We start from the raw sequence: 12,227 nt of genomic DNA, 5'->3' as shown, positions 1-12,227 counted from the left end.
TTTCAAGTGCACTCAGACATGCTGAAAATATAAAATCATAGACTCAATAGAGTTATAAAATGGTTGGGGTTGGAAGGGACCTTTAGAAATCATGTAATCCAACCCTCCTGCCAAAGCAGATCCACTTAGATCAGGTCACATAGCGATGTGTCCAGGTGGGTTTTGCAAATCTCCACAGAAGGAGACTTCATATCCTCCCTGGGCAGCCTGTGTCAGGGCTCCCTAACACTCCTCAAATTCTTTTTATTGACATAGAAAGCAACAATAGGCTAAATCCCTGTTACTCTAGACAGAGGTTTTGTAACAAAGTGACGAACTCATCTAGGCAGACTCAAATTGCATTTCAAAGTTCAATTAAAGTTTCTGACTTTATGAAACTGTTCAGGTAAAACTCTCAAATCCAATACCCAGACAGAAACCAGCTTTACATGGCCAGAACAACATGATATTTTTTTTAATGTAAAATTACTTATTAGTATGAACAACTTGTAACATGTCCCATCTTATACACATATCCTGACAGGTTTTTATATCTTATTGGTTATGCAGAAGCAAAGAATTATTTCTAGAAGTGTCACAGAGGTCTGCAAAATAAAAACTATTATTATGAAGGGTATGTTTGCTCAACACAGACCTGGCAGAGAAGGCAATGGTGAGGAGTCATCAAAATTCTCTTTTTGGTAACTTGTTAGGGTGACACATTCTGGAATAATAATAATAAATAAAACCGAAAAGCAAACAAAAAAAAACCCTTCCAAAAGCTTCAGATTGCAGCCACCTATAAATCTTTAGCAAAAGATTTGTGTTTTTAACATACATATTATTATCCATTTGCTGCCAAGTTCCTAACAACTACATTTCAGTTCACATTATAAAGTTTACAGTCTGCAATTTGAACTCTGCAGGACTTTTCTTGGAGTAAGAGATTTTACTTGTGTGTCCATGTTGCTTTTCAGTAGCTATCATTCATTAGAATTATCAAGACTCATTAGTCGACTCGAATTTCTTGAATAACAGTGTTTATATACTTACATCGATTACAATAGAAGCTCTTTGCCAAAGGACTGCATTGTGAAACACTCAGAAGATGTATGAAAGAACAGAGATTGTGCAACTTCCAACACTTTGGTTCCTACCTGAAAGAACTTCAAAGGAACACACTTTGTAAGTGATTTTATATTGTCAGGTCCAAGAACTGAGTTCAGAGAGATCAAATGCAGCAGTTGAAAGGCATCTTATAGACTGAGAATTGTTGAGGAAATGTGAGAATTTACTGTTGAAATAATTTGGAAGGAAGATCACTTGCATGGGCAAACTTCTGTACAGCTCAAATTGCAATTGTATAAGGGTACAAGATTCATATGCTTCTATTCATATCAGTACTCCATGTTGTCTGTCAAATGGATAGAAGAAGCAAAAGCTGTGCTGATTGTCAGTGGGAGTGTGCCTAAAAGGACTGAAGGTGGTTTGGAAAGAGTGAGCATTCACAATACTATGATAATGTGGATTTGAGACATCTTGTCCCTTTGTTTCCTTGTAAATCGTCTTCACTTTAAATAGTTTCCCGTCATTCTGGATAAAATGTGTTGCTGGTATCAGCAATCATAGATTTATTTGTGTGGGTTTCATTGTATTTTGCATTGGAGCCTGGTTTATTACCTTAAGTCTAAGTGGGCTTGTTGTCCAACCAATGTTGGTTGTAAATCCATGAATCTTTCCTGTAGTTGATATGGTTTACAGTTGTTTCACATTCCTTCATGCTTGAAGTTGTTTTTCCACTTTCATCACTTGCAGTAGATTACTTATAACTAAGGTATGCCAACAGTGTCATTGCTTAATTTGCTCACACATGGCTCTCTGTGTGTACCTCATGTCATTCCAGCTCTTTCAGTCCACATTTTTGGCCTTTTTTATTATATTTTTATCTCATCCATGCTCTAACCTCTTTCTCAGCATCCCATCCATAAACATGTCCCTCAGACTGACATATGTGCCCAGAAGGTGAGGACCATGTATTGTTTACCCTTTCCAATAAATCTATATCTGGAAATATCCTTTTCCAGCCCACTTTCTTGATGTTCCTCCTTCCTGCTGCTCTAAGGGCAATTATCTCTAGGCATATGTTGAGGAAAAAGTTTGCATGTGGAGTGATTAATCTGTTTAAGTCACGAGAAATTTTGTCTGTAATGTCTGCACTAGTACCCTTGGTGTTAATGAAGAGAGGTTAGGAAGCCTTCACCTGAGCAGGGCAGGAAAGCTGCTAGCTAATGCATTTGACAAATGGGAGCCTCTTCCAAGACTCAGGACTTTGCAAAGGAAAAGAGCTCACAAGTAAATGAAAACTGCTGAAAGGAAGGTTAGGTTGAAAAAATGTAGAAAGAAAAGTGTTCAGTTGTTCTTTTGCTTAGACCATTAAAAATCTACCAGATAATTTCTAATGTTTTGCTGAGTTCTGCCAAGTAATTTTCCATTTGTCAAGCATCAAACACCTATCTCAGCATTCAGTGTTGTCCTCAGAGCAAATCCTAAGTCAACCTGAAAAATTCCAACCCAACCTCTCTCCTAGTTTTCTGTAGCCTACAGACTCTAAGAAGTGCCTGAGTTCTGTGTTGTCTTTTCCTGTTGCAGATAAAATAAATCAGTTATTTTGTCTATAATAGATTAAAATATTACTAGGCACTGAAGTAGAGACTTCAGCTTAATTCAATGTATCCTTTTCTGAGTGAAATAAGAAAAATAAATGTTTTCTTTTTTGAAATTTTGTTGAAAATGCTGTTATTTTCCAAGCCTGACTCTGAAAGAAAAAACCCTTTCAAAGTGAAAGGAATGCATCTTAACATTTTTCTTTCTTTGTTGACTTTTTCCTCTTTTGTCCCCTTCTCACACCAAAAAACTACCTGCAAATTGGTAGCTTTTAAAAAAGAATTTGAGAAGATAAGCCAACCAAGTTGACAGAATTAAAATGAACTCTCCTTTTTCACTGGGTTATAGGGCTGCTATATTGTTTTCTTCTGTATTTTGTCTGAGTCCAAGAGCTGGTGAGCCTCAGGGTTAGTAGCTCACTTTCGTTCTTCTATTTGGCAAGTGATTTTCATTCAGATCAAGTCATCTTTGGATAGTAAGATCTAATACGAAAATCAATCTGTTTTATGTTAATATAGAGTGCAGACTATTTCCTTGAGTGGGCTGGACAAGAATTTTGTAATGAAAAGAAGCCTTTTTCTTTCTTCTTTGACCTGCCAAATTTGTATAGATACATAAGTTCTGAAGAAGAGATTTTCTACCTGTCTCTTGAGAGAGAGTGTTTTAATTGGTAGCCAACAGAGGCTGATGAAGGGCATATTGGAAATATATTCAGATTTTGTTGAAGCTTACTGATGCTTGTAACCTTAACACCATGGAAAACTATGTTTTAGCTGTATTTTTGCAGAAGCTAGTTCTCCTAGTCATTCTCAGTTGCTATCAGAATAATGAGCTTTTAAGAATATACTGGTGACATCCTTGGGTTAAAAAAACAGAAAGCACTACAGTGCCTTAGTTCTATATCCTTTGTAATTTCATGCTCCTCCTCACTCTCTGAACTACTTTGACATCAGTGAAAGTGGTGTTTAGCCAGTAATACAAGTAATTACCAAAATAAGCTACAGCACAGTTGTAGATCAGATGGCAAATGACATAACTGGGAGCTGGACAGATTTCTAGGTACCTGAAATCAAGTGTTTTCCTAAGGAATTTTAACAACACAGAAGTTTGCCAGTAATGTACAGAAGGCTAAGAGCCTAAGAGGCTGCCTTGGTTAAGCAGCCATTTAATATCTTTTCAATCATAGTCTTGGATCAGAAGCAATTTTAAGTTATCATCAACTGGAAACTCATTATTGGTTGCCTGTAGGTCAAATATGTTGGTGGTCTTCTACTCCTAACAGAGAAGAGTTCACATCACACATATATTCTGGGTCATGTATGCACACCCCCACCCCCAACCTCTAACCAGAGCAGACACTAGTTGGCTTCTTCCTGATGGCCTTAGTGGATAGAGTGATTCTTGCAAGGAAATAGTAACTGTGAAAACAAGAGTGTTAAAAGAGGAATGCCCCTAGTGCAAAGGAAAGGAAAGAATATATTCTTTGTTCCTGTGTCAGCTGTCCAACTTGGTCACTCCTAGCATTTCACTTTCACCCTGAAGAGCAGCTAATTGTTTATGAAATGACCTTGTTATTCCTGCCCTAGTAACCTTGTCTGGAAGGCCACCACATGCATTTATTATTCTCTAAAGGAAAATGTGCTTTCTGACATCTGTTCTGCATTTGTTTTCCTTTAATTTCCTTTAACTTCCTTCACCCCCTCCCCAGATTGCTCATCTGTGCTGCTCTGCACAAGGTGGCATGAACTGTGCTAGTTCTGCTAGAATAACGCTGTTCTTGCATTGTAGCCTGTTACAAAAGGACAGAAAAGGGCATGGTGAAATTGCTTTCTCCCTTATACCCCTCTTGTGACAGACACTACATCCCCTGAATTATATATTCCAGTTTAGACTTGTAAAAGTTCATATCAAGAGGATATTGCAAAGGCTCCTTCTCTCTTAATCTGCCACAAGGATTCATTCTTCTCTTACTCCTAGTTCCAGCAAGTGCAAAAGCACTGTCAAACTACAGTTTCTCTCCCATTTCACTTTTCAGCCAGTAAGGTTCTCAAAGCAGAAAAAGGATTTTTAAGAAGTCTAAGTGACCCAAAGTGTCCTTCTCAATGAAGAAGTTTCTTTGTTGTCCGTGACTGCTTTCAGCCATTTCAGATTTCTTGTGATAATCAATCTAAGAGGGTGGCCTGGCTGTTCCCCAGGGAGGCTTTAGGCATCTATTAACTAAGCAACATGTCTTCAGCAATATTGGCTAAGTGTCTGACACCATTGCATGTTCTCTCCCAGCAGTCTGTGCTCCTGTTGGGAGCAGCCCTGGCCATTCTCTGCCCCATGTCAGTGTAGTTGTTTGAATGGTCATGCAGTGAATCTGATTTTGGAAGGTTTTCACGGTGGAAGGAAAAAATGAGAGGAGGGTTTTACAGATGATCTGGGTCAAAAAGTGGTGACACAAACTGTCATGCTAGCATCTGGAAGTGGGTAGTGAGTAAATGGGGACAGGCAACACAGAGTGGCAGCAATTTATGTGGGCTTGAGTAGGACTTTCTTGCATCTAAATACAGGCTTACTTTTGGGTTTAGCTCAGTGGGCATAACTGTAAAGCTACAGATTTGAGAGGAAAGGAGGAGATACCTTCATCATTCAGTCTTGCTACAAGAGAGAAGTAATGGAGGGTAAAACAGTGCAGGAGGATTTATGTACATTGAGCCTCTCTATTCCACAAGATTACACATAGCATCATGAATCCTGGTTATTTGTGTGAGTTCATGCAGAAATTTTGACTCTTCACTCTAGTCTTTAAGCCATATTTTTTGGGTTCAGCTTTCCCAAGGTCACTCAAGGAATGAGTAAGTGAAACTAAAGGAGGGGTGCCCATCTCTCCTGCATAACTCACACCTTGTCCAGTGAGGAGAACTGTTATGGGCTCTTAAGTCTTCAGAGACAAAGCCCATGTTTTCAGGAAGTGAGTAGCCTTTCATCTTTTGCACAGCCAATGAGACAAATTGAAACAGTAGTCAAGTAGCTTTACTTCAGAGCATATGCATTCAAAATCTGGTCACTCATAGGAAATTACACAGAATCTTCCTAATAATTCCAGAATTGTTTCATAAGCTTTTATTTAGTAATGTGCTATTCATGTAGCCATTCTTTAGGAAATTTGTAATAATGCTACATTGCCTTTGCCATGATTTGGGTGTGTACTTCTAGTAGACTATAAAAAAAGACAATATTTTTTAATTTTCTTTTTTATTTTGGCTGAGATATGTTATTAGTGTCTGTGAAACAGCTATGGGACTTGGCAGTACAGGGGCAATATCTTAAATCTAAATATCTTAAATATCTGCGTATCTTAAATGATGCGAGACAGCATCTGGCTGATTTTACAGGTTTTTAATAGAGACTGATGATAACTACATGGAGAAGGACACAGAGAGAAATATAGCACTGCAGTTTTCCAGGAAAGTTCCTTACTGGCAGGATGAACAAGGTGTCAAAGGAAAAGTTCTCTGCATCCATCACAAAAGATGCTTTTGAGACAAATCCTGTGTCTCCTTGAGGTCCCCTCCAGATTCTTCAACTTTTTCTTGGTTTGTTTCATTTAATCTTCTGGGCTGTTTATGACTACATATGATGTGTGCTCATTTATGTTTGTCAATGCCGATGTTTATTTACTGCATAGCAATCTGATTTCAGAGAAGACATGGTTCCTTTTTCAGCTCACTCACTCAATGTACTCAGTGAATGCAGCTTGCCTACTGTTTTGCATCTGTCTCAGTCATTTATATATATTAAAACCAGCAGAGGTCCAAGTAATGGCCTTGTGAGTAAGGTTCTCCACAGTGGGGTGGCTTGCTTTACAAGTCCTCAGATTTCACTTTGTTTGTTTGGTTTTTCTAGTCTGTGCATTCACCACTTGTATGTTAATAAATCTGGAAAAGATTCCACTCTAACATCCCCGCAGTTTCATCTGTAACATCAGACAGTGTTGTTTGCTTATTCTCTTCTAAAACACAGTAATTTGTGTTTCATGAAAAAACATCATCTTTAGTTTTTTCTTGGCCAGAAATGCTCTTATGAGATTATAATAAATTAATCTCAACGAATTCCTAAAATATCTGCCTAGATCTTTCAAGCTAATTTGATATTATACTGTTTGTAGATAATTAATATTATTGTTTAAATCTCTATACTATAAACAGTCACCTCTTCAAAAGCCTTGCAGTTAGGCAATTCTATCAGTTTTAGTAACAATTCCATTACACCAGTGAATACACTGTATTTTTCAGTGTCACTTCTTCAGGTTCCTGATGCCAGATGTTATGGGCTATATTTCCACATATACGCCTAGCCTTTATGCTTCAACTGTCTGCCCTACCATTTTCTGTTAAATATTACATAAGGCTTAATTAAAAGAGCAAGGGAATTATTAATCCAAGTGTTCTCACTATCACAGGAACTACTACCTCTTCCATAAGCAATTCAATAAGAAATGATTTAAAGTTAATCTAAATTAAAGCTGAAAATCAGGTCCCATTGCTAGAGTCACAGAACTGTGTATAATTTCAGAGCTCATATTTTGTCCTAAAAGCATGCTAATAGTGTGACCAGAAGGAGGGTCTATGTGTTAAATTTTGGGCCGTGCACTATGAGAAAGACATTGAGGTGTTGAAGCATGTCCAGAGATGAGAAACAAAGCTGGTTAAGGGTCTGGAGCACAAGTCTGATGAGAACTTTCTGAGGGAACTGGAGTTGTTTAGTTTGGAGAACAGGAAGCTGTGGGGTCACATGATCACTCTACAACTACCTGAAGGAAGGCTATAGTGAGGTGATATTGGTCTCTTCTCCTAAGGAACAAGTGATAGGGCAAGAGAAAATGGCCTCTAGTTGCACCAAGAGAGATTTCGGGTAGAGATTGAGAAGAATTTTTTCACTGAGATGGTTGTTAAACACTGGACCAGGCTGCCAAGAGAGATCATGGAGTCACCATCTCTGAAGGCATTTGTGTAGATGAGATGCTGAGGGATGTGGCTTAGTGATGGATTTGTCAATGTCAAGCTAACAGTTGGATTCCAAGATCATAAAGATAAAGATCATAAAGATATTTTCGAACCAAAACAATTTTATCATTCTAATGTGTCTTAAATCTGTTGCAGGTGCTTAGTAGAAATGATATTTAGATAGGTAGGTATTAAGATTGAAGACTAGTCTGTGATCTGATGACCATCCTTCCCTTTGTCACCATTTGCAACCGTCTATGAGAGGTGGAAATAGGACCTAGATTCTTGGGAAGAGTACAGGGAACATTTCCAGTGCATGTAGGGGTGCAACCAGGAAGGCTGAAGGCCTTTTAGAATAAACCTGACCAGGAAAGTTAAGGAAAGGTTTTTTCAGGTACATCGGCAGCAAAAGGAAGATTAGGGGGAGTGTAGGCCTGCTGCTAAACACAGAGGGTGCCCTGGTGACAGAGGATGCAGAGAAGGTTGAACTACTAAATGCCTTCTTTGCTTCAGTCTTTACAGCCAAGGTCCATCAAGGATGGTAGGATGGCCTGGACAGCAGAGGACTTGCCTTGGGTGCATGAAGAAGAGGTTAAAGACTCGTTGGCCAAGCTTAAGGCTCATAAGTCAATGAGCCTTGATGGGATGCATCCTAGAGTGCTGAGGGAACTGGCTGATGTAATTGCTAAGCCTCTCTCCATCATTTTTGAACAATCATGGAGGACAGGTGAGGTGCCTGGGTATGGAACAACTCATCCTGAATGTTTCCATTAAACATATGAAAGAAAAGATGGTTATCAGGGAGAGTCAACATGGATTCACCAAGGGGAAATCCTGTTTGACCAACTTGATGCCTTCCATGACTGCATAACCGACTGGCTAGATGAGGGGAGAGCAGAGGAGGTCATCTACCTTGACTTCAGCAAGGCTTTTGACACTGTCTCTCATAACATCCTCATCAGAAAGCTCAGGCAGCATGTTTTGGATGAGTGGATTGTGAGGTGGATTGAGAGCTGGCTGAATGACAGAGCCCAGAGGGTGGTGATCAATGGCACAGAATCGAGTTGGAGGCCTGTGGCCAGTGGAGCACCACAGGGATTGGTTCTGTAACCACTCTCCCACTCAGAGGTGGAAAGAAACAGAAAGCTTAGATTTAAGTAAGTTCTATGCCAGTAGGGTTGTATGCATGTGAGAGAAATTGGTTCTTGAAACAGCATTGAGGATGGATTTTTTCATTGCAGAGGAGAAATTTTTACATCCATACTTCCTTTTTTTGCTTTGCCCAAACAAATGGATGCCTTATAATGCTCAGAACAATGCCAAAAGATGTGTTGAACTTCTTGGGTTATAGATGGCCTAAATAAGAAAATGTTAATCCTATCACTGCCACATGAATTAGCTAGGTTTGTGCTCCTAGGCCCCTGAGTCCACAGACAGTAAAATGGATTAATATAGGGCATCATGAGAGCCTTGCTGGCTTTAGAAGTTCACCAGTGTGTAAATCCGATTGCAGATTCAAGGTTCATCATTGGGACTCAGTGTTGTGGCAAAAAACAAATTACTCTTCTCTGTGTAAGGATAGATATAGGGGTACGATGCAATGTAAGAAAAACATATCTATAACACAGAAGTGAATTAGAGACTTTATGCTGATACCTTAAGAGTTCCCAAAGATACACATCCCTTTACAAAAGAAAAAAAAAATTTGACCAGCAACGGGATATCTGTTTTCCAACAAGAGTTACTACAAACCAAAAACTACTTTTAGCCTGTGAAATCTTACTGTCAGTGTCTGCTGTGAGAATACTACTAATAATTTATTGATCTTGATTAGATCAACTCTTAAGGCAATTTCAGTAGATTAAGGCAAGGTCTTTTAGACAATAATCAAGGAGCTATTCTTTGAAGGCCTGTTACAGAGTCTATAAATCTGTAAATGTGTTTCTTAGTCAGAGCTGTAATCAGTTATCATACCAGATGAGCTCTGAAGTCAGAAGATCTGTTGCACATTCCCGAGGGGATTTTTTTTCTCCCTTATCTTTTCTGTTTCTCTGAAAGACACATAAGATTTCATATATTCAAAACATACATTCATCACAACAACTGATGTGTAAAGTGAACAAAGCTAAGAAACATAATGCAGCACAGTTTAGTTGATACTTATCAATTTGTCTTTTCCTGAATTCAGCTCCATATGGAAGCAAAGACTTTCTTGTCTTCAGTGCAGAGATTTTTTGCTGTCACAGACAATGTTTTATGTCCCCAAGTTTATCAGAAAATGCTACTGTTATCAGTGTGCTTCATTCATTCTCCAGGAGAAACTGCTCTGAATCTCATACGGAAGAAATAACATGCAGAAGTAGCATGCTGGCATAAAAACAGTGTGGTTCAAATGGAAGTTCCTTGATCACTGAAGAGATATCATTGATATCTATGAGAATAATATGTAGTGACCTACAAACCTATGTTTCATGTTCTATAATTAAAACATTACTGCAACTATCAATCTGAGTATGGCACCATTCTGTTAATCTAGTCTGGCCTTATAGGTAACTCTGGAGGATAACCTTATAAAGATTCAGATGAAGCAGAGACTACTTAAGAATTACCAGAATCTCTTCAAAGCATTGCAATAAATTCCTGGACTGTACAATGTAAGCTTCACAAGATCCAATAATTAAAAAAAACCAAATAAAACAATTCACAATACATTCAATAGAATGATATGGATGAAATCCTAAGGAATTATAAATCCTTGTAGCTTAAACACTGGCTCTTCTCAAATCCTGATTAAGTTTGATTAAGTCCCCCTCACAAAACTGGGGAGCAGGGGAGGTGGGCAGCAGACATGCTCAAGGACACAACTACTCTTCAGACATATCTAGGGATGCTGGAGAAATGGGCTGATAAAAATCTTATAAAGTTTAGCAGAGCCATGAGTGAAGTCCTGCATATGATACAGGATAAGATCATATAATAATGCAATCTGGGGGAGGAACTTTGCTGGAAAAGACCTGGGAGTCCTGGTGGTCAACAACTTGAACTTGAATCAGCTATGTGCCCTTGCTGAAAAGAAGACAAACCAAGCAGGAGGGAAGAGTGTAGCCAGCAGGTCAGGATAATATTCCCTTGTTTGGCAGCTGTGAGACCATATCTCTAGTACTGAATCCCGTTTTAGGCTCTCTGTTACAAGAATGACATTGACAGACTGCATCAGGTCCCATGAAGGGCCACTAAGATCATTGACTCAGAGCACATAAGGTAAAAGGGAGGCTGAGAGAGCTGGGCTAGCTTAGCCTAGAAGAGAGACAGATCAGGGAGACCTCACTGCTGTCTGCAGTAGCCTAACAGGAAGGTATAGAGAAGATGAAGTTGATCTCTTTGCAGAAGTAGACGGTGAAGGGATGTGAATCGATGGACATAAGTTGTAATGAAGGTTGTTCTGACTGCATGTGAGGAAAACATTCTTCATTCATTTTCAAGGGCAATCAAATACTCAAACAGGGATCCAAAGAGGCTGTGGAATACACATCCTTGCAGATACTCAGAAGGACGTGGTTTTGAACAATGTGCTTAAAAATAAGCCTTGTTTTGAGCAGAGGATCGTACCATAAGACCTCCAGAATTTCCTTTGAACCTAATCTGTTCTCTGATATTGTGTTTCTCAGAAGGGCTATAGTCGTCCCTCTTATAGGAGGAGCTTTCTGTTGTTACCTATGGTTGCCAACTGTGTGGTGGAGTGTCTGAAGGCTTCCCCAGATTTTCTTCCTATTTGTGGTTACCCTTACAGCTGTCAGTGTCATTAGATTCTGTTCAAAAGAAACTATTTGTTTGTTTGTGTTATGCTCCTGGTCAATCTTTCTTTGAAAATCTATCCTCATGGGCAAAAGAGAGAGTGGAGAATTTCATGATCCTGCAGCACAAGATATTCTTACTTCTAATTCAGATTGCTTGTGTGAAGCTGTGTGGTGACTGAGATTTCCAAGTGATAAATAATTTTAGGCTACTTTTATGGAAAAAAAAAGAATCAGCCTATTGAAGAATTTCAATTCTTTCAGATGTTAAAAGCTGGATTCCCTGAAACCCTGAACATGCTCACAAAAGAATTTGTCACGTTGAAAACTCCTTTTTTAATCTTCTTTTAGTTTATTCTGCATAATAGAAAAGGTGGAAAGGTGGTGTTTTTTCTTTCCTTTTTTTCTTTGTGTTTTTTTTTTTCTTATATTGTCCTTTGTGAGCCAGAAAAATCATAGATTTCTACACTAGGTCTCTATTATAAACTTGGACTTCATCGGTAGTGGATCAGCTCCAGAGGCAGAATGAGAGTAGTAGAAGAGACAGATCAGCATGGGAAAACCTCTTCTCCTCCCCATTCTCCAGGGACAAGTTCCAAATACACATGGTTTTTGGCTGTTAGCTTGCTTTTGGCATCTGTACTCCAGCTGAGAGCTTGTTCAGCCTTTCATGCTTTGATGCAGTAACAACACAGCCCACATTTCTGCTGATTAATCATTTGGTCTTTCTGTATCTGAACCAGCTGTGATCGTGAGCTATTTTTCCCCACAAAGACTAGAGATGTCACAGTTAATCATC

This window comes from Colius striatus, chromosome 4 (genome assembly GCF_028858725.1).
Source record: "Colius striatus isolate bColStr4 chromosome 4, bColStr4.1.hap1, whole genome shotgun sequence".
Taxonomy (NCBI): Eukaryota; Metazoa; Chordata; class Aves; order Coliiformes; family Coliidae; genus Colius; species Colius striatus.
Note: the sequence above shows the minus strand (reverse complement) of the source record.